The following is a 27,345-nucleotide window of genomic DNA, read 5'->3' as shown; positions in this document are numbered from 1 at the left end:
GGGAGTTTATTTTTTCCCATTTCCCAGATGGAGTGACTGAGAGCAGAGTCAGAAGATCACTTGCTCAGAGACCAAGAACCACAGGAGGAGTCAGTGGTGGAGCCGAGAAGGAGTTCTTGTTTCCTACCTCACAATCCGTTGCAACCCGGGAATGACCTTTCTGAGCAATGTTAGAAACACGAACGCATGAAATGGAGATTTGGGCTACAATCCCTTGGACCATGTCCAGGACACTATAATGAGTGTCCTGCTCCTGTGAAACACATTCTAAGAATTATTTACTGTTCTGAATATAATTTAAGGTAAAGCAGACCTTCCATGGAGGCTCCAGGTGAATCCCAGCCCCCCTCCCCACCCCAGCCCCATGAACAATGACTTTCAATTCATGTCAACAAAGGTTTAATCCCTTCGACGTGCAGGGCACTGCTCTGCTGGATGTTTTACAAAGGAACCAAGATGAGAAGGAACAGCATGAGGATAGCTAAAGAGGTGAAATTTTGGCTCCAGCCTATGCATGAACCAGCCCTGCATATGTGTGTCCCGTGCTCCAGCTGAACTCTCAGGAACCTGAGGGCTATAGTGCTACCTTCATCAGCTGCCAGGGACCTTCCTATCCTCATTCTAGAGCTGTTCCTACTCCCCTCCAGTTGCAAACTGCTCCTCATTTCAGGCTGCTTCTCCTGCCCTTGGCCTTGGTGTTGGTGTTTGTGCTGGGGTTTCCCTGCTCCTCTTTTTGTTCTCAAGGTCTTAGGTTTGAAATCACCCTCAACACACACATACACACTCCTAGGAATCTGTGCCTTCATTTTCCTCCTTCGTGGCCATGTCCCAGCACTGAGCCTCTTGTCTGGGTGCCCAGAACCGGGGCTCGGGGCATGTACGGAACAGGAGAGGGACCCCTAAGCTCTGGAGTCAGAGTCCTGATATGAGGGCACCTTCCTCTTTACTCGAGAGGTCTTATAAGAGAACTGGCTCACAGCTTCAGGGCAACTTCCTGCTTATCTCCCTGACTCAAGGTCCCACTAGTCCTTGAGCATCTCTGAACTGCCCTGGGCTTCCCTGGAAGTGGCTGTGTTCCTGGAAGTCTCAGGTCTGTGTCTGCACAGGTTCTGATCCTCCCAGACCCTGGGAGAGCCCAGCTCCCTCTCACCAGCTATAGACAATTAACTTCTTTGAGGCTCCATTTTCTTTTGGGTAAATTAGCAATACCTTCTGCTTATGCATGTACTGAGAATCAAGCAATATGGTAAAGATGTTCCCACATTCTCTTTAATACTCACAGCAACCCTGTGTGGCAGGCACATTCCCTACTTTATGGATGAGAAAACTGGGTGGCTCAGGGGAGTTAGGTAAAAACTCAAGTCACGCAGATACAGAGTGATAGAATGATAGCTGAAAGACGAGAATGGAAACCTAGATAGGTCTCATCTAGGGTCTGCATATCATTCAAAAACAAGGATGATATTATTGCTGTTTTCAAAAAATGTATGACTTACTAGAGAGGATGAGAAAAGAACTGGTTGAGTTTCTCAAAAAAATCAAAGAAAGTCACCTCTTTACCATATGCGTATTTGAAAACTGGCAGAAGCTTACCTACATTCTTTCTAGAAATAACTGTATTGGCCCTCTAATGTCTCTTCTTATAAGGGCACTAATTCCCACCCTCATGACCTCATCTAAACCTAATTATCTCCCAAAAGCCCCATCTCCAAAGATCATCACATGGGGCTTAGGACTTCAACACATGAATTTCAGGAGGATGCAATTAAGTCCATAGCAGGTATATAAAATTATTTTGTCAAATATCAGATCACAGCTAAGTGTCTCTAAGTTTCTTTAAGGGATTGCTATTATTATTGAAATCCTATTTGATTTAGCTTTAAACACCAGAAGTTCACAGACTCTTCTCCTTGTAAATTACCTGTTTATGTTGGCTTCATGATCGGCTTTTGTTTCAACATCTACAATTGCTTGAGTAATCTTATCAGAATGTCTGGTAACTTTTCTCCTCCCATTTTATTTGCATGACCTTCAACAGTAATGTAGTTTAGTTGGGTGGATGATTGGGGAAAACTATAGTTGAGATTTTAGTCAACTTTACAGATACTAAACCACTTTCAGAAACATTACCTGACAATTTTTGTAGCAAACTTGAGAGAAAGGTATTATTATGAGCCTTGTTCCTAATTTAAAATGACAAAACCCTGACTCAAAGGGATTTAGTGCTCAAGGTGACCAAGCAATGAAGAGGCAGTGTCTGGACTTCACCCAGGTCATCTCGTGTCAAGGCCATTGCTCTTCTCCTTAACCCACAGATGCCTTTTTAGAAGAAAAAAAACTCCTCCTCACCAGGATTACTGGACAGCATGCTCTCTACTGGAGGTCTGAGAATGGAGAGGACCTATGTCTTACAACCCGCATGAAGTCCAGAGAGAGACTGCGAGCATGACCCATTGTTAAGTATCAACAGTTGGGTAGAAATGGTGGCATAACGTAATGGAGCGAGAGGCTACTCTGAGTTTCCTGTATCCCTGAAAGGCTGTGGATGACCATCTGAAAATACCCAAGGCTCCAAAATACCCAAGGGAGATACAAAAGATATCTGGGAGAGAGGAAGCCCATGGGTCCTTGGGACCAGCACGAGGGAACGCCACATCAGAAGCATGCAACCCATGAACAGGACTGCTGAAGTTCTGGGAGGGTGCAGTTGCATCTCAGAGGACGATTGATGTGTGCGAGTGTATCTTGGATGGTTACAGGACAGGGTCCGTCTGAAGCAGCCAGTCATCAGAGCACCAAGGCAAATCAAGGCTGAGAAGCAGGTGCCCAGACCCCACCCCTCCCCAGCCCTCAACACCATGTTGGCAAGTATGACAGCAGCCTCGCAGAGGTTGGATAGCCCTCTCCCTACTGGAGCAAAGACCAAGCAGGGAGAAGGTGAAAGAGGGGGAAGGAAATCTCAACTGCGACTCAGTTGCAACCCAGGATGGCTTGGAAATCACTGAATTTAACTGGTTTTACTCAAAAATAATTACACTAACATTTCTGTAACAGTTTGATTGCGGACTCAAGATAGAAAGTAAGGCTAGAAATAGGAAAAATAAAAGTCCTTTTTTTTTGCCCACCTGAGTCTGTGTTTTGTGAAGTGAATAGTTGTTACATTAGCTTATTGTTTATGGTTATCCAGTATCAACGTCATGCCAAGTACTTTATTCATGTCATCTCATTTGATCATAACAATTCTATGATGTATGTGTTACTATTCCCACTACATAAGGCCAGAGAGATTAAGTTCCCTACCCTGGTCACCCTGCTAATTATCAGTAAAGCCAGGATTTGTATCTGTATTTATATGACTTTAAAACATACATCTTTGGGATTAAAGGGAAGAATTTATCAAGGCTAACATTTGTACCTTTGAATTTTAAACCATGTAACTATATTGTTACCTATGTAATAATAAATATAATTAGAACAACAAAACTAAAGCTAATGTTTTTTAATGATTGTTTATTGAAGTATAGTTGATTTACAATGTTGTGTTAATTTCTGCTGTACATCAAAGTGATTCAGTTATACATATATACATTCTTTTTTTATATTATTTTCCATTATGGTTTATCATAGGCTATTGAATAGAATTCCCTGTGTTATACAGTAGGACCTTGTTGTGTATCCATCCTATATATAACAGCTTATATCTGCTAACCCCCACCTCCCACTCCATTTCTCTCCCCAACCCCTTCCCCCTTGGCAACCACAAGTCTGTTCTCTATGTCCATGTAAAGCAATTTTTTTTTTTACAATATCTTATCCCAGTCTTCGTATCCTCCCTGTATGAAAGCACATTGATGTTCACAAACCATTGAATTCCTTTTCCATCTCTTCTTTACGAGTGTCAATAAAGCACTGACCCCTGAGAACCAGTCTTCAGCTGGGCAGCAGAGCTGTACTTTCCTTTAACAGAGATGAGCAGGCAGTGTAGGCTGAGATGGCCTTGTGCCCTGGTCAGCAAACAAGATCTGTAATTCTTTCTTTGTTCATTAAAAATGTTTGCTCAGTAACCTTTGTGACTCCAGACTTCGGAAAATGTGGTGACATGGGAGAGGTATACTGGAAGACCCCATGTACTAGGGGAAGAGGGGGGGGGCAGTGCAGGCAGAAGAGTATCCTCTGCCCTCAAATCTCTGCTCTTTTCCAAACACATAGCCAGCCAGCAGCAGGGTCTCCTGTCAGATTGTTCATGGCCTTGTAGGAAGAAAGGATACTTCATCTGAACAAGAGACAGGAAACATGAAATCATTGCCCTGGTTGAATGAAGCCTTGTAGGTTAGATTCTCATCACACACCTAACTGTTGGAAGTGGGGGTGAAAGGATTATTCCAAAACTGATTTTAGGAAGAGAAGAAACAGAATGATACTTGTAATTCCTCTGATCCACACCACTGACCATTTTCCAAATAGGAATCATGATTTCCCTTTCCTCAGTATCTGTAACTGTAAACTTTGGAAAATTAAGAAGAAAATAAAAAGGAAAATGAAGGGAAGAAGAGGAGAGTGGCAGAGAGAGAAATCCATGTGTGAGTGGTTTTCATTTGTACATGAAATTATTCGTGTCATCAATTCAGGGTACATTTATGGCTATATCTCTATTAAGTTTCCAATAGCTCATGCAAGTTGTATTATTGGGGGGTCCAGAATTTCAGTTTTTTAATCCTCTCCCCAGCATCTTGCCTACACCCTCAGATTGTCCATGAGTTCCAGGAGGTTACACAGCTGTAAGAAGGTTTATGATTATCTTCTAGAGAAAGAACTGAGCATCCCCCTCAATCACTGTTGGTCCTTCACGACTTGACAGCTACCCTTGACTTTGATGTTGTGATGGCCTTGCCTAGGTCACTATAGTCCTCCATGCAAAGATTACAACTCTTTTGAGCTCACATTTCCCAGCTCAGCCACTAACCTCCAGGGCGCAAACATTGGTGGCTAAGTGCTTGTGTCTGGAGGAGCTCCCAGCATGAACCTATGCCTAAACCCACTCCTACCCGACTCTGACAGATCACATCATTGGTCCCAATTCTTCACCCCTCCCTACATCCGGATCCTTTGCCATATGTCTTTGACGTTGCCCCACTAAAAGGGCAGAGTATATTTCCCTCCTTCTTAAATTTGGATTTGTCCATGTGACTTGCCGTGGCCAACAGAAAAAGGAGGAGGTGACAGTGTGTCAATTCTCTTTTTTTTAATATTTATTTATTTGTTTGTTTGTTTGGTTAGGCTGCACCGGGTCTTAGTTGCCACGTACAGGATCTTCGTTGCGGCATGCGGGATCTTTAGTCATGGCATGTGGGATCTTTAGTTGCAGCATGCAAACTCTTAGTTGTGACATGCGGGATCTAGTTCCATGACCAGGGATCAAACCCGGGCCCCCTGCATTGGGAGGGCAGAGTCTTGACCACTGGACCACCAGGGAAATCTCAGTGTGTCAATTCTAAGACTAGGCCTTAAGAAGCCTCATGCATTTTCACTTGTGGACTGAGTTGGGCTACCTCAGCCAAGGCCAGACTAGAATAGCTGAGCTCCAACAGACCCATATATACTTGAACAAGCCTATTGGAGATCAGCACAACCATGCAGCTGAGCAGAGCAGAGATCACTAACCTGTAGTCGACTAGCAGACTCCTGACCTAAATAGTGCTTATTGGTTTTGCCACTCATATCGTGTGGTTGTTTGTTATGCAGCATTAGTGTGGTTGTTGTTAGCTGACCCATGGACCATCAGCTCTGTGTTGAGCTCAGTCCATCAACTTCAATTCCCCCTTTCCTCAAGAAAATTTCATTTTCAGGGACTTCATGGGTCTTCCCTATCCCTGGCCTAGGTTAGGATTAGCCTGATCCACCTCCAGTGGATCACCATAACTTTGATTCTTGGGACACAAGGTTGAGATCTCAGACCATGTTTTCCCAGAAGGCCCTGGGGATCCTTTTGCAAATAATTCATAACCCCTTGCCAGAGTTCCCCTTCTCAAGGAGATGGGCAGTTTCATGAAGGCTGAAAAGCCAGAAGGTCCAATTATATCCTTCCCTGGAAAATTATTACCTGATCAGCCAACTCTTACGTAACTAACAGAGATTCCTCAGGATATGCCTTTACAGAGCGCTGAAATCTTCTCCGGCTGAAAAAAAGTCTCTAACAGTACACTGTGTTATATAGACATAAGTCTTGGGATGACATCCTATTACACATATAATTATAAGGTAATGATTTTATGGACTAGTTTGACGTTCAAGAAAACTGAAGTATAAGGAAGTTATTTTTCTTCCTAATTGTAAACACCTAAGGAAAGACAGAGCCAGGATCAGAACTAACATTTTTAAGTTCTCCATTCAGATCTCTTTATATTTAAAACATGTTGGGGTGTCTGACGGAGCCCAATATATAACATCCCTCTTTCCTGCCCATGTTCTGTACAAATTGACAAATAAAATGAAAGCCTGGCAAATGGAGACAAAAATACCCTTCATTTCTAATAGAGGCCAGGATGGAGGATGTGGCTCTCCATTAGCCAAGTAGACCTGCCAACGCTGTACCCCAGTGAGGAAAAAGATCCCTCCCAGAAGACTTGAATAGATTCCTTCCTCTATGTGAGCCACTCACTCCCGAGAGGAAGAAGGGTGGAGCTGAGCTGAGCACGCCCAGATGTTTCAGTCAGTTAAGATACTCCATCCTCCCCTGGGGAAATATGAGTAATTGAGAGGACGGGGCCAAAAGTTACACTAAATGAGCTCCCTTTAACAAACAGAAACATCAGGAGTTGGGTAAAAGTGGTCCTACAATATGCCAGATTTATTTAATATTTATCTGAGTCTTCATTAGAAAAGCCCATATCTCACTTAGCCCACTTCCATAAAGCCAGATAGATAGGTATGTCTTCTGTCTCTGTGTTAACAAAGATGATAGTAATTTTTCAAGCCTTAAAGCAGACTCTGAGGTACTGTGAGGTGGAGTGAAATGGACTGTATACTGAACCATCTTGAAATCACACCACTGTATTCAACCACGAGTTCTGCATCTGTGGGAAGTTGAACTGGCTAACCCAGACACAAGGAAAACCCTCTGTGTTTCCTCAGTTTGTTAGCTAATAAGAGACTATTTTAATTCTCATAAAGTTGTCATTTCCCCTCCCATTCTATCCCCACCTTTGAATGTAGTGATGTTCTTTTAAGCCAAACTGGTTCATCTTCTTCTAGAAGAATCATGTTAGAAGAATCTGGATCTTAAATAGGTTGCCATCTTAGCATATTCACAGTACATTACCTATTCCAGCTGCTTGTGTGCTCCTTGCAGCCAATGCATGGTGCACAATGAACATTTAAAGAATAAGAATTGATGGATGGATTCCCCAGACCATGGCAGCAAAGATTACCGATTGCCAAAGCCTTTTATAAAGTAGGTGGAGAGCAGGAATGGTTCTCATCATATCCTGTCTCCACCATCTTGATTCATCTACAGTGAAAAAGGAGGAGGGCATGGTGTGGAAATATGTGTGTGTGTGTATGTGTGTGTGTGTCAAATTGCATTTTTTGGCTACATCTCCAGTGAGATGATTAAAGAACTTTAGCTCTTTGCAACCAGCTCAGCCAAAAGTTAGACTATGCTTTGCTTTCCAAATATGGTTCTCATTTGCTTTCAACCTCATTCATTTCTTATTATTTGTCTCTTGGAGAAAAAGACAGCAAGAAAAATCAACCTTGGGCTTTGTTAATTAAGGCTTGCATTCTTGCTGGTATATTTTAGGAAGACAATCGGTTCCTTTTGCCCACTCTCTGGAGAACCTTATTATGTGGTTCTGTTCATTCATCAGGGCTCTGTGCAGCTTTGGGGCCTGTCCCGGTTGGTCCTTAAATTCATTTTCATATGGAATTGTGGGCATCGTATCAGTTTATAAAACTAATATTTCTCTCTGCAGAGCTCCAGCAAGCAACCTCTAGGATAATCTCATAAATCTTCATTGGGAAGAAGACACAAGCAAGGGTTTTTATCTGACTTTGTGATATTTATAATTAAAAAGAAAAAAAGGTGAGCATTAGATCTCTCACTCTACACCGCCCCTCCCCCGTCTCCCTGCCCAAATACCAAGCATTCTAATTCCGATTCCCTGTTTACTTGGTATGTGAGGTCCTGACCCACTTAAACTCAGTCTCATTCTTCATGATAAACAAAAATAAAGGCAGGGAACTTTGGGGTTATTTTCCAGAATGTGGAACCAGATAGAGTCAGGAAGAGAAGCCATATGTCTGCCTTCTCAAATCTCTTTTCCCCCTCACATTTATGCCTTCTTGAAAGAAGACTGATGTGGTTTAGTCATTTCACCCAAGCTTCTTTTGTCGTTTCCACCAAAATAAAACTTTCGGGCTGGATGCCTTAGGTAAGAATGGATCCTTGAAGAAAAATCTCTATTTATTCAGCAGATACTGTTCTGCTCAAGGCAGTGAGTGTTGTGAGTGTTGTAGGGATTCAGAGATGAACTCACAGCACATATGTAAGGAGTTCATCCACAGGACAGAAGAGGACGGATACGGAACAGAAAAAGAAGTAGAAAAGGAGGAAGCGGAGGGGAGATTAAACATGCCTCCTTGTGATGTTGATCTCACTGCCCTTGGTTTAGTTGCCTCTTTCTCCACACACCATCACAATTGCTAACCACTTCTCCTCTAGCACTGCAGCCAGATGAAACACAGGCAGAGTGAACAGCTACAAAAAGGCCCCATGCATCCGGAGGACGTGTGGGCATGGGTCAGTGGTCAGTTCCTCTTGTTTGGACTGACTGTTGGAATAGCCCTGATGAAAGTGGCCTGAGAAACTGGAAACATGGAATTTCCATCTCTGGGATGAAGAAGTTCGCAGGGTTGAGTCCTGGGATGCTCCAACATGGAAGTATCAGGAAAATGAGGACAGACCAGCAAAGGGAACTGAGAAAGAGTAGCCAGAGAGGTAAGAGGAAACCTGGGAGTGAATTATATCCTAAAGGAAGAAGGAAGAAAGAGTTTAAAGAAATTAATGACCTCCTACCTCAAGGCCGCTGACAGCTCAAGAGGAGACCTGAGAATTCAACCTTGGATTTGAACTGCAAGAGGAGAAACAAAAGCCTGATTGGAAAAGAAGGAAAAGTAGAGACAATGATTTTAGACTTCTCTTTTGAAAAGAAATCCTTGAACATAAAGAAGACTTTCAGTGTTTGAAATGTTCTCAATTACCTGATCATTTTGATGCTACAGAATAATCGCCTCCCTCCAGTCCAGTAGGTTTGCAGTTTTCTAGAACAACAGTGGTTAACGTTGATTGCACTCCAACTCAGAGCCAGGCACCCTTGTAATCTTGTACCCACATTTTTTCATTTATTGGATCCTTCCAGCTCTTTATAGTAACTGCTATCATTAAAGCCCTTACACAGAAGAGGAAATGGAAGCACAGAGAGGTTCATTGCAGCACTATTTACAATAGCCAGGTCATGGAAGCAACCTAAATGCCCATCGACAGACGAATGGATAAAAAGATGTGGTACATATATACAATGGAATATTACTCAGCCATAAGAAGGAACGAAATTGGGTCATTTGTAGAGACGTGGATGGACCTAGAGACTGTTATACAGAGTGAAGTAAGTCAGAAGGAGAAAAACAAATATCGTATATTAATGCATATATGTGGAATCTAGAAAAATGGTACAGATGAACCGGTTTGCAAGGCAGAAATAGAGACAAAGATGTAGAGAACAAATGTATGGACACAAGGGGGGAAAGTGGCGGGGGGTGGTGCTGGTGGGACGAATTGGGAGATTGAGATTGACATGTATACACTGATGTGTATAAAATAGATAACTAATAAGAACCTGCTGAATAAAAATATAAAATAAAATAAAATTCAAAAATAAATAAATAAATAAAATAAAATTGTAAAAAAAAAAAAAGCTCCCCCAGCAAACATCACCTCACACTCACTGATTGGAACAGGATTATATGTCCACCTCCAAACTAAACACTGGCTTAGAGAATGGACTTCCCCTGATTAGACTGATCGGCTTTTACCCTTGAGCTGGGCATGGGATCTGAACACATTGCTACGTGAAAGAGTGCAGACACCTGAAAAAAATCAGGGCTCTATTAGCAAGAAAGAAGTTGGGGGTGGGGGCAGTGGGAGGATGAATTTGGTGTGTGCAGCCTACAGTGTCTGATAAAATAGCACAGGATAGTGATGTCCATTGAATTTCGTCTCACCCTAGCTTGAATTATTTCATCAGTTCTGGGAACAGAGCTGTGAGGGGATAGGTCCCAGGTCAGATAGGCTTTGATGTGGGAGGGAAGAGAACATGTAGGAGAGGCTGGGAGCATGAGGCATTGCCCTGCTGCCCACAATGCAGTGTGATGTCTAACGAGAGACGAACAGGAGGCCAATGCAGAAGACCTGCTACATAGCGGGTGCTGTATTACCTGCTACATAGCGGGTGCTGTATTACCTGCTACATAGCGGGTGCTGTATTAGGTTATCCACACACATTGTCCTATTTAATCCTCATAAAAGTCCTTCTGAAATACAAACTATAATTCTCCTTTTACAGATAAAGCAATCAAGGCTCAGAGAAGTTGGGTAACTTGCCATGGGTTCCACGGCTAGTGAGTAGCAGAGGGAGAATTCTGTTGGCTGCTGATTATGGCTATAACATTCCCACAAGGTCCAAGTCTCTAAGGGATTTATAGGGACAGAGCCTCAGCTGAAAAAATACTTTGTTATGATCTGAGGCTTTGGGCCGCACATCTCTGTGAAGTTTCCTGGTGAGGTAGAACATTTGTGAGCACCAAAGTCTTGTTCGTGCTTCTGGCCTAAGACTTAGGAGGAAAGCAGGCCAGGTGAGCCCCTTTCTCCGGGCCAGACCTTCTCAGATGTTTCTACTGAAGTATGTCCAATGGCAGAGGAGGGGGAGACTCAAGTTAGGGTTGTAATTTCAAGAGACCTGGGAAATTAACTGATCTGTACTGATAACAGAGCGTGCATCCACAAGTCAGCCAAGCTGGGAATGATGGTAGGGGAAGCTCTCCTCCACCTCACCACTAACTGGGCCATGACTTTGTGGGACAAAGAGTGAGAGAAGGCTCCTCAACCAGACCCAGCTTCAGAAAAGGAGAAAATGCAGAGCAGAAGCAACTAGAAAGAAGAAAGGATTTTCATAAATAAGCTAAAAGAGTAAGCCACATGACATGGGTCAAGAGGTCACCTTGGAAAATCGGGCCTCCTGGAGCAAGGTCTGGTGGGGCATGAGCTTCCGGAAGTGGTTCAGTCTTCACCAGAGACTGGGAGAAAGGAGAAGTTGTCGGTATAGGAACAAGGCCCATCGGCTCTGTGGAGACAAGAGAAGCCAGTGCAGGCTGGAGGGCCAGTTGCATGTGGGGCTCAGCCTCCAGAGACTGGAGTTCTGGTGGTTCTGGTGGGCTTTCCTACATGTTTTCTTCCCTCTCCTCATCAAAGCCTATCTGACCTGGGTCCTATCCAGGTTGCCCAGCTGTGGTCAGGAGGACCCACAGTTTGCATGTGACCACTCAGGTAGGATCACCTGCTGCCCAGCCTCACTACCTAGCAGGCCCTGGTAGAGGTGGGTAGATTCCAGAAAACAAACAATTGCTCAAAACTCTGAGATGGAAATGCCTACCCATTGGTTTTAGTTGCAGTAAGATGGGCTTCTTGTGACTGACGTTATCCATGAGCCCTCCTGAAGTTACAGATGGAAAATAGAGAAGCCAGAGTGAGGAGCTATCCGACCCTAGAGCAAAAAACCTTGAAAGTGCACCATTTCTCTTCTCTACAAAATACAGAGACTTCTGGGGTGGGGGAGAGAGAACATCCCGCCCCCCTCCCCACCTAATTGAGTTCCCCGTGGGGATACAGGAAGAGCAGCAGCAGATGCAGCTGAGAATTCTGCCCATCATCCAGGTCACCTTTCACCCTCCATGCCACCATGTTTGATCAGTTCCCTGACCATCCAGGATTCTCCCAGGACTGCTCCCTGACTGGGATTGGATGAAGCCAGTGTGAGGAAGTAGGGTCTCAGCCGACAGTGAAAGGGACCCTCTCCATGTCAGCAACCTCTTGAGGAGTGAGTTGACAACCTGGATGCCACAAGTAAACAGATGCTGTCAGAGAAAGACAAATATCATATGATATCACTTATATGTGGAATCTTAAAAAAATGGTACAAATGAACTTATTTACAAAACAGAAATAGAGTCACAGATGTAGAAAACAAACTTACGGTTACCGGGGGGAAAGCGGGGGCGGGGGGTGTAAACTGGGAGATTGGGATTGACATATACACACCACTATATATAAAATAAATAACTAATAAGGACCTACTGTATAGCACAGGTAACTCTACTCAATACTCTGTAGTGACCTATATGAGAAAAGAATCTAAAAAAGAGTGGGTATATGTATATTTAAAACTGATTTGCTTTGCTGTACAGCAGAGACTAACACAACATTGTAAATCAACTCTACTCCAATAAAAATTTTAAACAAAACAAAACAAAGAAAACCAGATACTGTCTTCTCACTAAGCTCTGCACAAGGGGATTTGTTTATGTGATCTGAAACAAGCTAGAAATCTTTTTCTCAAAACAAGATGGACTTGAGATTGAGGGCATTTTTCCCCAGAATTCTGGGCGGAAGCTAAGGCAGAGTGGGAGAGAAAGGCTGAGGAGTAGCAGACTGTCCCAGCAAGACCTCTCCCCATGAGAGACGATGCAGCCAGAGAGTGGGAACTGGACGGCACTTTCCAGGGTTGTGGTGTTAGGAGGAGGGTCAAGTGGAAAAAGTGTTGGAGTCCAAAAAGTCCAGGGAATGTGGTGGAGACTTGGGGGTGGGGGGAGCAGGGGAGGTGAGTGGGTGCTATTGACTTGATGTAAAATTTCAGTAAAATGACCCACTTCTGAAAAGGCTAAGTATGGTTGGATTTCTTACAGAAATATGGATCTGATATGGGGTTCTTGGAGGGGAATCAAGAGGGTCAGGAAAAGAAAACAGTAAGAATGTAAGGATAAGAAGCAAGGAAATTCTATGGAGAGATCAAGCTTACTCAGTTCTGGAATTGAGGTACAAGTCACATTTTACTTAAATCTCCAAAGAGCATGGAGGCTCAAGTGACGCATGGGTTATCTGCATATAATAATGCCGACCTGGGGAATTCCCTGGTGGTCCAGCAGTTGAGACTCCGTGCTTTCACTGCAGGGGGCACAGGTTCAATCCCTGGTTGGGGAACTGGGATCCCCCATGCCGCGCAGCACAGCCAAAAAAATAAAGAAAATTTTAAAAAATAGTAAAAATAAATCATGCTGACCTGGCAGGATAGTTGTGAGGATCAAATCAGCTCTCATTCACTCATTCACTCATTCATGCATTCACTCATTCATGCATTCACTCATTCACTCATTCATGCATTCACTCATTCACTCATTCATGCATTCAGCAGTGATAGTTAACACTTACTGAGGGCTCACTCTGCGTCGCACTCTTTTCAAACCACTTGACATGCCTTCCCCCAGCATCCTGATGAGACAGATGGTTGCTGTCATTTTCCCCAGTTGACAGACACCTCAGAGAGGTGGAAGGACTCACCAGTGTCACATATCTACTGGGCTTTGTATCCAGACCTGTCCTAGTTCACTTTTAACCACTAGACCTCTGTGTGTCTGACACTGGGCCAGTCACTAGCGACGCAACAGTGAAAAATATAGACACGGGGTTTGCCCTAAGGCACTCACAGTCAGAAGGGAGCAGAATGTAGGAAGCTTCTGCAAACAGTATCCGTTTACCAACAGCAGGGATTATCTCTTTAAAACAGGATGTGCTATCAACATGGTGGTCACCAGAGACGATACTCAAAATCTTTCATAACCATTAAGGTACAAACCCCAACCAATCAGATTGAAGCCAGATCTTCAGGTGTGTCCAGGCTCACCATGATGAAACCAGGGACAGCCCGTCACTGTCACTGTCCCAGGCAGCTAGTCTGACAATGAAATGCTTCCTCCTTAGGCCTGAAGGGGCTTCCCTGGAGAGGAAGAGGGAATGTATATTCCTAGATCCATAGCCTATGTCTGGTGGTGGCAGGATGGTTAGGCTGAGGGGAAGCAGGGAGATTTTAAGGGGATAGGAAGACTGGAGAATGTTAGGAACTGGGAAGTAAAACCAGCTTGCCAAAGAGAAATTCACAAAAACCAATTGGCTGAAAACAAATTAACCAAAAATGCAGCTTTATAAAATCATTGATTTGTTAAGTGATCAGTTTGCCAAAAAGCAGGTACCAAATTCTTGTTTCTGTTAGCTACTGATAGAGTTTATAGCCATTCATGTTGCTTGTGATAGTTTCAGCAGACTTGGTGGAATTTTCCTCAGTTTGGTTTCCCAGAGGCTTTGCCACAGCCAGAGCCACTTGATGTCATAAAAGAATTCTGCATGTGAGACCCTTGTACATGTACACCCTTGATGGAAGAGTGGTCTCCTGCTCTCTGGGATGTTTGCACAGCTTTGGAAGGCTGCCTATGAAGCAATGAGGGACGGCCACATAGCCAGCTAGCAGCAGCAGCTCAGCCAGGATCGCGTGTACAGGGACAGACGTGGCTGCCCTCACAGGCAGAATGAGGTTAGATATAGAAGAACCTTAAATGTCAAGTTAGTGAGTCTGAAATTCTGAAATTCCCAGGAGGCCCTGAGGAACCACTGAGCCCTGGAGTGACCAGAGTACGGATGACACCCGCAACAGTGCCTGGCACACATGAGGCATTCACTAGATACCTGTCGGATGAATAGCCCACCTTACCATTCTCGTTGTTTCTTTGCTTCAACTTCAGCGATAAGGCTGTAAGCAACTTCCTCGTTAAAGCAAAAGCCAAGTACACGCAACAGCATTTCTGCTTTGGTTCGGTAGAGGCCACAGCTGCACCTGTCTAATTAGGATGTAGGACTGTCGAAGGTTATGTTATTATTATTTAAATATCATCATTATTATTATTTGATAAGCAGCCATGCTGCAGAATGGAGCATGGAAGGTGCGGGCCTTCCACTCAGATTAACGGCTCAAAACTACCCTCTGCTACAAACACTTGAAACCTGGGGCTATTTAGTATCTAAAAGGTAAGGTATTCAAGAGATTATTAAAAAAACAATGTCTTCACAATATTCTCTGCCCATCATCTGTCTATTTGGTTATGACAAACAAGAGTATGAACGTGTTCAGAATGTGTTTAATTCCATTGCATTTGAACACTACACGAAGTGCTAAGATCTCGGTGTAAAAGTGAGGTCTGCCTCTTCCTAACGGGTGACGCAAGTAACCCCCTTATCTTTTCAGAACCTCGGTTTCCTCGGCTGTAAAACCCATAATACCAACCACAAAATGTTGTTCTGGAGATCAAGTAACACAGTGCATGTGACATTTGAATGAGCTGTCCTCCTCTGACCACACTGAAGGATTCTCTCCCAGAGCACCTTAGATATTATCTGGAAGAGGTATGACCCAACTGCCTTGCTTACCCTCTTAATAAAAATTATTTACGTAAGTAAAAATTAAAAGGAAATTGCATGGGAGAAGTATTAAACCAGCAGAGTTCAACGGTCTTTGAAAATTCCTCTCGCTAACCAGGTATCAGCTTGCTCACTGGCTTCCAAGCTGCATGCCTTCCTCCTCACTCATGGGCCAGAGGAGTGGACACCTTCATGCTGCAGCTTCCACGGGTGTCTGTGCCAGCGATCCTGGCTCCCAGCCTCTCGCACCGCACCCGCCTCCCACCAGGCTGAAGAAGTTCCTCTTCCTTTCCTGGACTGACCACCACCAGGCCTTTATGCTGGGTGCTTGCCCCTCCCCTTCCTGATGGAGAGGAAGGGCCTTGATAACCTCAACAGTCTTTCCCTGGTCACCGTCCTTTCATTACTACTTTGGCACTTACACCTTGACTTCTTCCTCTCGGTGGAAAGGGACTCCTTTTCATCTCTTTGTCTTACAAAACCTCTGGCCCCAATCAGTTGGCTCATCCTATTCTCTTATGGCAAGTTCTCCCCTTTGTCCACTCATCCTCTCCCAAAAGCAACAGCCTCTAGTTCCACGTCCAACCTCAACTACCTCTGTGAGATTGTTACTCATTTACATATATTTAAATTACATGTAATCACACCTGTATTATGCATATGTGTGAGTTATCGATGTATCATACACATACACATATACACATCTAGTGCAGGGCTTGACACTCTGGAGGCCTTTGATTAATGCCTTTGTCTCGTATTCTCTATCTACCAGTTCAGTACAGTAGCCACTAGTCATATGTGTCTATTTAAATTTAAATTTTAACTAATTAATATCAGGTAAGACTTATAATTCACTTCCTCAGTCGCACATTTCAGGTGCTCAGTAGCCGCATGTGATGGGGGGCTACTGCATTCTGCAGGAACATCACTAAAGCACCACAGGCCGGCACGCCCCTGTATCATTTGCCAGTGTCTTTCTGTGTCTCTACATATTATCATCAGATCCTTGGGAATTCAGAGGAGACATAGTTTTCCTTCGAGAGAGTGCTCATTTGTTTTCAATTCTGTTCAGCAAAACCCAAGACCAAGATAGTTCTCAGCACAGACAGAGCCTTATCCTGGGCTCTCAGGGCAGAATGCAGAGCACTGTTTTCCAGGGGTTGGAAAATCACAAGTTCGCTCTTTCCCATCTTGAGCTCCAGCCCCGCTGGCTTCTGTGCTGGTGCTCTTGAGACTGAGTGAATGGCAGTGATGACATGTTTAATGAAAGGTCAATATTTACGGTCAGTCTCCAGCAGATGTACTCTGTGGGTGGGTGGGTGAGTGGGTGGGTCAGAGAGGCCCTTAGCACAGGAGCTGGGGTCTCATCCGTGGTTACGCTCTGGATCTCACCTGGTACGTTGTTATGTGCCTAAACTTGACCTGTTGTTGTTCTGAAATCAGAGCAGGTAGGGAACCAAGTGATCAAGATGCCATCAGCAGCCCTCCGACTCCAGGAGGGCTGCAGCGCGCTTGGAGCCACTTTCCTTGTGCTGTTTTGTAAACTCCCATAGAGGCACAGCCCAGCCAGCCAGTCTCCTGGGACACTGCTGGCATCTAGTGGAAAGACAGGGCAGCGGCTGGCATACAAATACTGTATGGGTCTCACAGACAAAGGGAGGGTCCCAAGCAGACCCCGCTCTGTACTGCAGGGTTTGCATTCAATAGCCCCTGCTCTAACAAGAGTGGTGCTTGCAAAAAGAGAAGCCATGGGAATGAAAAGATGACGCTCCAATTCACCCACAACATAGGTTCTCAACACCATCAGACCCAACATCCTCTGTGTATTATATGTATTTAGTTTTTGCCCCCTTTACTACTCTAAAATTAAATTCATTGACAATAAAATCAGTTATGCACATTATTATGAAAATCAATATAATGTCCTAACTGTAATATAAAGGTGAAAACAGTGATTGTTTACTTTTTATTTTTTATTTTTATTTTTATTTTTTCTCCATTGACTTTTTAATTAATTTATTATTTTTTAACATCTTTATTGGAGTATAATTGCTTTACAATAGTGTGCTAGTTTCTGCTGTATAACAAAGTGAGTCAGCTATATGTATACATATATCCCCATATCTCCTCCCTCTTGCGTCTCCCTCCCACCCTCCCTATCCCACCCCTCTAGGTGGTCACAAAGTACCAAGCTGATCTCCCTGTGCTATGCAGCTGCTTCCCACTAGCTATCTATTTTACATTTGGTAGTGTATATATGTCCATGCCACTCTCACTTCATCCCAGCTTACCCTTCCCCTTCCCCATGTCCTCAAGTCCATTCTCTACGTCTGTGTCTTTATTCCTGTCCTGCCCCTAGGTTCTTCAGAAACTTTTTCTTTTTTTTACATTTCATATATATTTGTTAGCATACTGTATTTGTTTTTCTCTTTCTGACTTACTTCACTCTGTATGACAGACTCTAGGTCCATCCACCTCACTACAAATAACTCAATTTCATTTCTTTTTATGGCTGAGTAATATTCCATTGTATATATATGTGCCACATCTTCTTTATCCATTCATCTGTTGATGGACACTTAGGTTGCTTCCATGTCCTGGCCATTGTAAATAGAGCTGCAATGAACATTGTGGTACATGACTCTTTTTGAATTATGGTTTTCTCAGGGTATATGCCCAGTAGTGGGATTGCTGGGTCACATGGTAGTTCTATTTTAAGTTTTTAAGGAACCTCCATACTGTTCTCCATAGTGGCTCTATCAATTTACATTCCCACCAACAGTGCAACAGGGTTCCCTTTTCTCCACACCCTCTCCAGCATTTATTGTTTGTAGATTTTTCATGATGGCCATTCCGACTGGTGTGAGGTGATACGTCATTGTAGTTTTGATTTGCATTTCTCTAATGATTAGTGATGTTGAGCATCCTTCATGTGTTTGTTGGCAATCTGTATATCTTCTTTGGAGAAATGTCTATTTAGGTCTTCTGCCCATTTTTGGATTGGGTTGTTTGTTTTTTTGATATTGAGCTGCATGAGCTGCTTGTAAATTTTGGAGATTAATCCTTTGTCAGTTGCTTCATTTGCAAATATTTTCTCCCATTCTGAGGGTTGTCTTTTCATTTTGTTTATGGTTTCCTTTGCTGTGCAAAAGCTTTTAAGTTTCATTAGGTCCCATTTGTTTATTTTTGTCTTTATTTCCATTTCTCTAGGAGCTGGGTCAAAAAGGATCTTGCTGTGATTTGTGTCATAGAGTGTTCTGCCTATGTTTTCCTCTAAGAGTTTGTTAGTGTCTGGCCTTACATTTAGGTCTTTAATCCATTTTGAGTTTATTTTTGTGTATGGTGTTAGGGAGTGTTCTAATTTCATTCTTTTACATGTAGCTGTCCAGTTTTCCCAGCACCACTTATGGAAGAGGCTGTCTTTTCTCCATTGTATATTCTTGCCTCCTTTATCAAAAATAAGGTGAGCATATGTGCATGGGTTTATCTCTGGGCTTTCTTTCCTGTTCCATTGATCTATATTTAAAACAGTGATTTTTTAAATGTGTTTCAATATGTATATATTCGCACATGAACAAAGTAGAACAGGTAATTGGGTCACATGTTTGCACTTACACAAAATGATTGTGTGAATTTAAGAAAAGTAAAACTATCAGAAGCCACTCTATACAAGTAATGCAGAAATGTAAAAGAGAAGTACAGGTAGAGACTAAAATAAACCCTTTTATTCAGATAAGTAATAACAGACCACCCTGATTATTTGTATATGATACAAGATAAGAGGAAATAACCTTAATGAAAGAGAAAAGATGTGTTTTACATTTGGGTCAATGAAGAATAAAAAAAAAGGGAAACAGCTGAAACTGGGTTACCGATCACAGCCCAGGTACTGTTGCTGTCACTGTGTGAGCTTTATCAGCAGGACATGGTGCCTAGTTCAACAAAGGTTGATTGGCAAATGAGTAAATCTGCCATTTGATTGAGAAAACTGCCATCTGGTTGATGTGCAACTCAAATAAGTAGTCTGCTTAATATTGAGGCTCTCATTACCAATAGGTGCTTTATGTACATTACCTAATTCTTATAACAACTCTGTAAGGGATTGATTTATCAAACTCACTTTACAGGGATGAAACCCCAGATTTGGGAAGTTAAATACATAACACAGTCAAGCTTTTGGTAGGATGTGGCAGAGCCAGGATTCAAATGCAGCTGTATCTCATTTGAATCTCAAACGCACCCTAGCAGGTAGGTGGGTAGAAATAGGAATTGTTTCCACTTTGCTTTCGAGGGACCTGAAGCCAAGAGAAGTGATGTGACTTGCTAAATACCGTGCATCTGAAGTGCAATGCCCCTGTCCTGCCTGCAAATCCATATCTTCTATAGCTTTTACATCGTATCTTGGGATATTTACTTCATATCTTGTTTAGGGATCTCAGAAATCAGTTGCAATCTTAAGCAAATCAAATTAAACTCTACTGGCAGGATATAAGCATGGTAATTTATCAGCTGTTTCATAATGGAGACCAGAAATTTAAACGTCACCTTGGCATTTAGTTAAGATCTGTGCTCAGTATGGGAACAATTAGCTAACAGATTACAAATAAGTTCTCTGATTACTCAGGGATGGGATAGTAGCTTGTTACAAAGACCACTCTTGGAGATGAGGGTGATCTGGCTTGAACATCTGTCATCAGATTGATTGTTGGGTTGATCCTGCAGAGTGGGCTGAGCTATATTGCCTTCCCCTTTCACTGCTCCTTGAGCATCCTTCCTAAGTTTGCATTGCTGGGTCTAAGGTCCCAATGAGTGGAAGACCTTTTTCCTATCGAGGGTATTCACGTTCTTGGGAACAGAACACTCTCTGAAATCTGTTTGTAAGAACCAATGTTACGGTTCTTTGACCTGTTTCTCTAAGTAGTGACTGCAAGCTAATAGAATGAAGACTAGGTGGTAACCAAAACTCTCATATCTGGCGGTGGGAGTGTGAAATGGCATGACCACTCAGGAGAACTTTTTCTTACAAAGTTAAAAATGCACCCACTCTGTTACTCAGCAATTTTACTCCTGGGCATCTTTCCAAGAGAAATGAAAACATGTTCACAAAAAGAATTGCAAAAGAACATTCTCAGCAATTCTATTCATAATAATCCTGCAAACTGGGAGCAATTCGAATGCCCACCAACAGGTGAATGGATAAGCAAATTTGTATTATATTAATACAAAAGAGCAATACTCGGCAGTAAAAAAAGAATAAGCTACTCATACAAGCAACAACATAAATGTATCTCAACAGCACTTTGTTGAGTAAAAGAAGCTATCCATACATAAACAATCAGTTAATTGATTCCAATAATTTAAAGTTCTAGAACAGCAAAACTAAGCTACAGTGATAGAAATAAGAGCAGTGATCTCTGCTGTGGGTGGGAAGGCATTGACTGGAAAGAAACAAGGACATTTTCTGTGGTGATGAAAATGTTCAATATCTTGACACTGGCAGTGGTTACACCAGTTGTGTCAAAACCCATCAAACTGTACACTTAAAATGAGTTTGTTTTATTGTGTGTAAATTATACTCTAATTTTTAAAAAAATGAAACCTAAGATTATTTCAGCTACTGGGAGACCATAACTGTGTTCTGTTTCCACTCCTGTCTTCTCTTCCACTTCTTTTTTTTATGCCTTAGGTCTTAAATCATCAAGAATCATACAGTCAATCCTTAGTGGAAATAATTGGTGGCGGGGGGTGGGGCGGGTAGGCTGGGACAATGGGGTCAGCTGTAGTCTAGTGGTTAAAGTGATAGTCAACCCATGGTTCTAGGAAGTAGATTCAGCAGCTTGTGGATCCGATTTTTTTTTACTGGAATAGAGTTAATTTATAATGTTGTGTTGGTTTCAGGTGTACAACAAAGTGATTCAGTTATATGTATACATATATATACACACACGCACACATATATGTATATATTCTTTTTCAGATTCTTTTCCCTTATAAGTTATTGCAAAATATTAAGTATAGTGCTATACAGTAGGTCCTTGTTCGTTATCTACTTTGTACATAGTAGTGTGTATCTGTTAATCCCAAACTCCTAATTTATCCCTCCCCCCACTTTCCCCTTTGGTAACCATAAGTTTGTTTTCTATGTCTGTTTTGTAAATAAGTTCATTTGTATCATTTTTTTTAGGTGCTACATATAAGGGATATCATGATATTTGTCTTTGTCTGGCTTACTTCACTTAGTATGATAATCTCAAGGTCCATCCATGTTGCTGCAAATGGCATTATTTCATTCTTTTTTTTTTAAAGGAATTCCTTTATTTTTATTATTTATTTATTTTTGGCTGTGTTGGGTCCTCGTTTCTGTGCAAGGGCTTCTCTAGTTGCGGCAAGCGGGGGCCACTCTTCATCGCGGTGTGCGGGCCTCTCACTGTCACGGCCTCTCTTGTTGCAGAGCACAGGCTCCAGACGCGCAGGCTCAGTAGTTGTGGCTCACGGGCCCAGTTGCTCCGCGGCATGTAGGATCCTCCCAGACCAGGGCTCGAACCCGAGTCCCCTGCATTGGTAGGCAGATTCCCAACCACTGCGCCACCAGGGAAGCCCCTTATTTCATTCTTTTTTATGGCTGAGTAATATTCCATTGTATATATGTGCCACATCTTCTTTATCCATTCAAAGATCAGATATTTTTGAAGCACAGCAAGTGATTGCTGCCACCTCCCAGCAAAATATAAGAATAGCCAGGCAGCCCATTCACGGAACCTGAATACGCCTGTCCTGAATATGCCTTGTTCAAGGAATGAGCCCTGAGCACATGCAGAAGACTTTCAGGGAAGGAGAACCTACAAATTCAGTGTACAAAGGGGGAAGGAGAAGGGCAGATTCAGGCTGCTGCTTTCAGAGGCTCTAGGGACTCCTCTTACCCATAGTGACACAGCAGGCTAGTTAGTCCATTTGGACCTGGTGCAGCTCATTCAGCAACCAAAACGTTGGGCTCTAACGGGAGTCAGCGGTGCTGTCTGTGGGCAAGGGGCTGGAGGGCTGATCAGAATCTTAGGACTTAATAAAGCTACCACCTTGTGAAGCCAGTTGTCCCAACATAACCCAAGGTGTTCATGTGGAGTTTGGGCCTAGATCTACTGAGGTCATTGCAGGTTCAGAAATGTGAACGTCAGTCAACAGTCCAGGAACCAAAGTTGTCCTGACCTTTGCATTAAATTGGTCGTGCTCTTCCAGTAAGACAGATGATGGAAAGGAGAGAGGAGGGAGACACTGGGTAGGGATGGGAAGGGATGATGCTGACGGCATTCTATGCCTGCTTCTCTGTCTGAGATTGCAGGTTTTCATATCAATATCTGTTCTCTAATTCTACAACAAATACTCGTCATGTGCCTACTAGGTGCCAGGCTCTGCTGGGCAGTGGGTTTCAAGAATGGATACAACATGGTTCCTGGCCTCAAGGAACTCAAGGTCCTGCAAAAGCCACCACCATAATGGACCAACAGGAATACAGTGTGACGTGTTCCACACACACACACACACACACACACACACACACACTACCAGCTTTGCCTGACAGCACTGGGGACGGCTTCATGGTTGGGAAGACACAGCAACTGAATCATAAGGACAAGTCAGGAATGATAAGAATATTCCAGGAAGAAGGAACAGCAAGTACAGGCAGAGGCATGAAAACATCGTGTTTTGGTGCTAGCAGGGGCAAAAGTCAGCCAGTGAGCTGTGAAGGCACAGACACTCCCTAGGAGTCCCTCATTAGCTGGCCCACTGGCTCTGGGTTCAGCAAGTCTGGGGCCTCAGCTGAATACTCTACCCCTGTCCATGTAGGAGTAGGACCTGTGGGCTCAATTTCACACCCAAGGACTGGGTTTGGGAGCAGAAAATAGAGTTGAATTTATGCTGAAGGGCCAGCTGAAGCAGCTGTATATTCAGGTCCCCCACTTCCTTGGTCACCCCAATCTCTTCCTCCTCTGGTCTCCTATAAGCTGCTCTTTGAAGTATGAATTAATAGTATAATAGTTAACAGTGTAGACTCTGGGGCCAGATTGCCTGCCTTTGAATCCTGGCTCTGCTGGTGGCCATCTGTGTGATCTTGGACAAGTTGCTTTGCCTCTGTGTGCCTCAGTTTCCTTATCTGTAAAACGGGGATAAAGATGATCCCTACCTCATGAGTTAATATATGCAAAGCCCTTAGAACACTGTTTGGCATATAGTAAATGTCCTCTAAATGTTATTGCTTATTGTTGAGGATAATACTGACTACCATTTATTGAGCACTTACTGCTACTGAGCACAGTGAGAGGCCCTTTACACACCATATCACAGGGCAGCTGTAACGCACCCTGGTGTATGAGCAAGGCCATGTCACGAATGAGGTGTCTTTAGGGAGGACATTACTGATTTCTCTCCTGTGCCAACCGTCCCTCCCTTGTCACCTAACTCATATATAAGCTATGTTTGATCCTGGATCAACATAAACCTTCCGAAGAATACAAATCGTCCCCAAGATGCCAGTGGCTCTCATATCAATGGGCTGTTGATGTTGGATCCCACATCATCTCCCATGTGGACAGCCATGCCCGTGACCCCAGACACCCAGCAGATTCTGGGATCCTGAACTCTCGTCTGTACCCAGTGCCCGACTTTCTCCATGATCTTGGTAAAGTTCATAATCCCAGCTCTTGCTACCTAGCTCACCTCCACACCCAGAGGCTCTGTCTGCTTCCAGTCAGATCTGATCTACGTAGCAAACTCAGCAGCTGGAGAGAGAATTTTCCTTCTTACTTCAGACCCTATAAAACAAGGACACACAATACAGCCCCATGACAAAAGTCATTGGCCTATAACCACACTCTCCAGCAGGCCCTTCTTCGGGTCTTGTCCCCGTCCTTCCCTGTGACTCACTGCACAAGGACCCCCACCCAGCGGGGCAGCCGCACCGCTGGGCTCACAGCCTATACGAGGCTCCGACGCTGCAGAAAGATGCAAACTGCCCTTCAGTTTGCCTTAGCCTCGCCCACGACTGGTTGGCTTCAGGCATCAACAGTTCAAGGTTAATATTAACCTGCCTGCAGCTCCAAAGGGTCAGGCACCCTAGTGGGCTTGAGCCCAGACCTCAAAGTCCCAGGTCTGTCTGACTTCTGGAATCAGCTCAAGCAAGACAGATGGCTGAATGGCACAGCAGGGACCAGGAGGACCTGGTTGCCTCCTATCATGGTGAATTGCGGGGGGTGCCTTTCTGCACGCAGAACTACGTTTGCTCTCTGAGAAGCTGGGCCATGACCGCTCGTGAATGCCCCGTCATTTCTCTTCACCCCAGTTAAGCAGGCATATTTTTCAATAGGTACCCCGTGGCCACCTAAAAAAAAACCAAAAAAAAACCCCAACATCTCTTTACAACTTCATCTTGAAATGTGCTCCAAACCCACTGGCACTGCCCTGTCGAACCCAGTGTCAGATCCGAGGTTGGGCCCGTCATGAACACATTCTGTGGAATTCGAGGGATGCTACAAAAGCACCTCAAATAGCTCTGCTTGTGCTCCTCTGTGCCCCCATGCGGATTAACTCACTTAGGCTACAGCAGCGAAGGCTGATATTAAAGAAGGGAAAATGTTCCTTAGCTCAGTGAGTTCCTTAGCTTAGCTCAAAAGGTCCCCGGGACTTCATATTAGATTCAAACTTGAGAACCTAGTTTGAACTTGATTCAAACTATGAATCTAGCTATGAGAGCTACAGGAGAACCTCCACTGTTCTACCTACTACCAGAACCTTATAAATATTAACTCATTTACTTCTCATTAAAGTGTAGGAGATGTTGTGAGGAAACTGAGGCACGGAGAAATTAAGTAACATGTGGCTGTTAGTAAGCGGCTGCAGATTGGCGCTCAGGCACGAAGCTCCAGCGTCTGTGTTCCTGACCATAACAATGTAATGTCTCCTGGAAGGAAGGCACGCTGTCCAGGATTGGAAAATGGCAATGGAAAGTCTGGATCAGAGGACAGTGAGAAGGCCAGGTGATGTGAAAGCTGACTGTGGGCATGGCCTGGAGGCTGATTGTGCGGGGCGTGAAAACCACTGTGGAAAAGGAATTTCCAGATCCCAGAGTCTGGCCACTTTGCAAGGCATTTCTGGGGTAATACTGCCATCTAGTGGTAAGACAACAGGTAGCAATTACCCTCCAAGCAAACGCAGAATGAGCCTTGAGCAGGGAAGGTATGACAAATCAGCAGGAAAAGTTATTTTTCACTCCAACTACAGATTCTAAAAGACGGGCAAATCCCACTGCCACGATCCTTGAAATAGACTAGAGTTTTCACATGCCACTGAATGGTGGCTACAAGCTAGATTCAAATCCCAACTCTGTGCGCCCGGAGATTACTCCTAACTCAGGAAAGCCTGTGAGATGACATTCCAAAAAGTACTCCTCCCATCTTCTTTCATGTAAATGATTACAGGTTTCTTCCTCCTGAGGTCCTGAAAGAAGTTCCTCGTGGGGCAAAGTCCTTGGAGGGTGATCCAAGCCCGGCTTTGTTGATGTGAACTTGTACTTTAAAAGCCATCCTCTATCAACCATCTCAGGCACTGGGACACGCTAGCGAGCAATTATTTGTCTATACCAAGAGGAAAACCAATAGCCACGCTCAAGAGTTGAATTGAGCTCAATAGTCTGGGCTCTCACAGTGGAAGAGGAAGGGTTCTGTCTATGCTTGTCTTCACTGAGGACCAGTGGAAAGCTAATGGGTTGAAAAGGCAGTACGCGTCCCATGGGCTGGGCATTGCTGAGCCGTGGCTCCTTTAAAAAGTAAGGTCAGCTTGCTCTCGTGGAGTATATTAGATGTGCTCACAGAGGGAGCTGGGCTCTGGATAAAGTCTTGTGTTCCTTTCCTCCTTGGGCACCTCAGGACACTAAGCCAATGAAAGGGCAAGTTGCCATACCAGGGACGAAAAAAAAAAATCTCAACTCTGCTCATTACTGATGAAATCTTGGGCAAGTTAATTTTCATTTTCTCTTCTGAAAAATGGGGAAAATAATATCTACCCATACGGTTGCTGTGAAGATCAAGTGAAATAATGCATGCAACATGTCGGGCCTATTGTCAGCACTTAATAGCCATTTGTTATTGCAGTATGAGGAAGTGGCAAGGCTGGCACAGAAGCACAGAGGGAAGGACCCAGACGAAGTGGACATTAATTAGTGACCTTTAGCAAACCCCACAGGACTGCCCTTGGGGAATTCTTTTTTTTTAACACGTACTCTTGTGTTGGCTTCTGCCTGATTATTGAGTCATTTTTCCACTCAAAAATATTAGTGGTTCTCCCTGCCTCTCATATTCATCTCTGGTCAGGCCTGGAGGGCTCCACACAGCGCGGCCCTCAGTGCATCCTGGCTGGGTCCCCACTGCTCCTTGCTCCCGGCTCCCAGGCTGTGACCGCTCTTCACCCATCCCCTCGCCACCTCCCCAGACCAGCCTTTCCTTTACAACACGGAGCTTTCGTAATTCTCCACCTGAAATTGCCCACTCCCTTCCTCTAACTATCTTGGAAGAATTGGGAAAATATATGGTTTGGGAGAAAAAAAGCGAGTCTTTTATTTTGAGGTTGAATTTGGCAGTGAACGTCACTTAAATGTGAGGTAACTTGGCAAAGCTCACCAAGTTCGTTTCATGGTTAACCTTGCTCTGGCCCACTTGCTCACTGGCTTCCAAGCTGGATGTTGTTCCCATTAAAGATTAACTTGTAGCCTTGAAACTTCTCTG

The 27,345-nt window shown here is 43.8% G+C and overlaps 1 long non-coding RNA gene across 3 annotated transcripts in view; it reads left to right on the top strand.

Annotated features, from left to right (window-relative positions):
• The window catches only part of LOC309660144, a 192,077-nt gene extending 164,734 nt beyond the window's left edge, over positions 1-27,343 (top strand). Inside the window, exons 4-5 of one of the 3 annotated variants that reach the window (XR_014263199.1) lie at positions 28-8,080; positions 15,402-27,343. This is a non-coding gene — a long non-coding RNA (uncharacterized lncRNA). Of the gene's footprint in view, positions 1-27 lie in introns of all 3 variants that reach the window. The other 2 variants (XR_014263200.1, XR_014263201.1) reach the window with 2 other exon arrangements.
• The last annotated feature ends 2 nt before the right edge of the window (positions 27,344-27,345 follow it).

The sequence above is a fragment of the Balaenoptera physalus genome (genome assembly GCF_965194825.1).
Source record: "Balaenoptera physalus genome assembly, chromosome: 1".
NCBI classification, from domain to species: Eukaryota; Metazoa; Chordata; class Mammalia; order Artiodactyla; family Balaenopteridae; genus Balaenoptera; species Balaenoptera physalus.
Note: the sequence above shows the minus strand (reverse complement) of the source record. Positions and strands in the feature narration are given on the sequence as shown.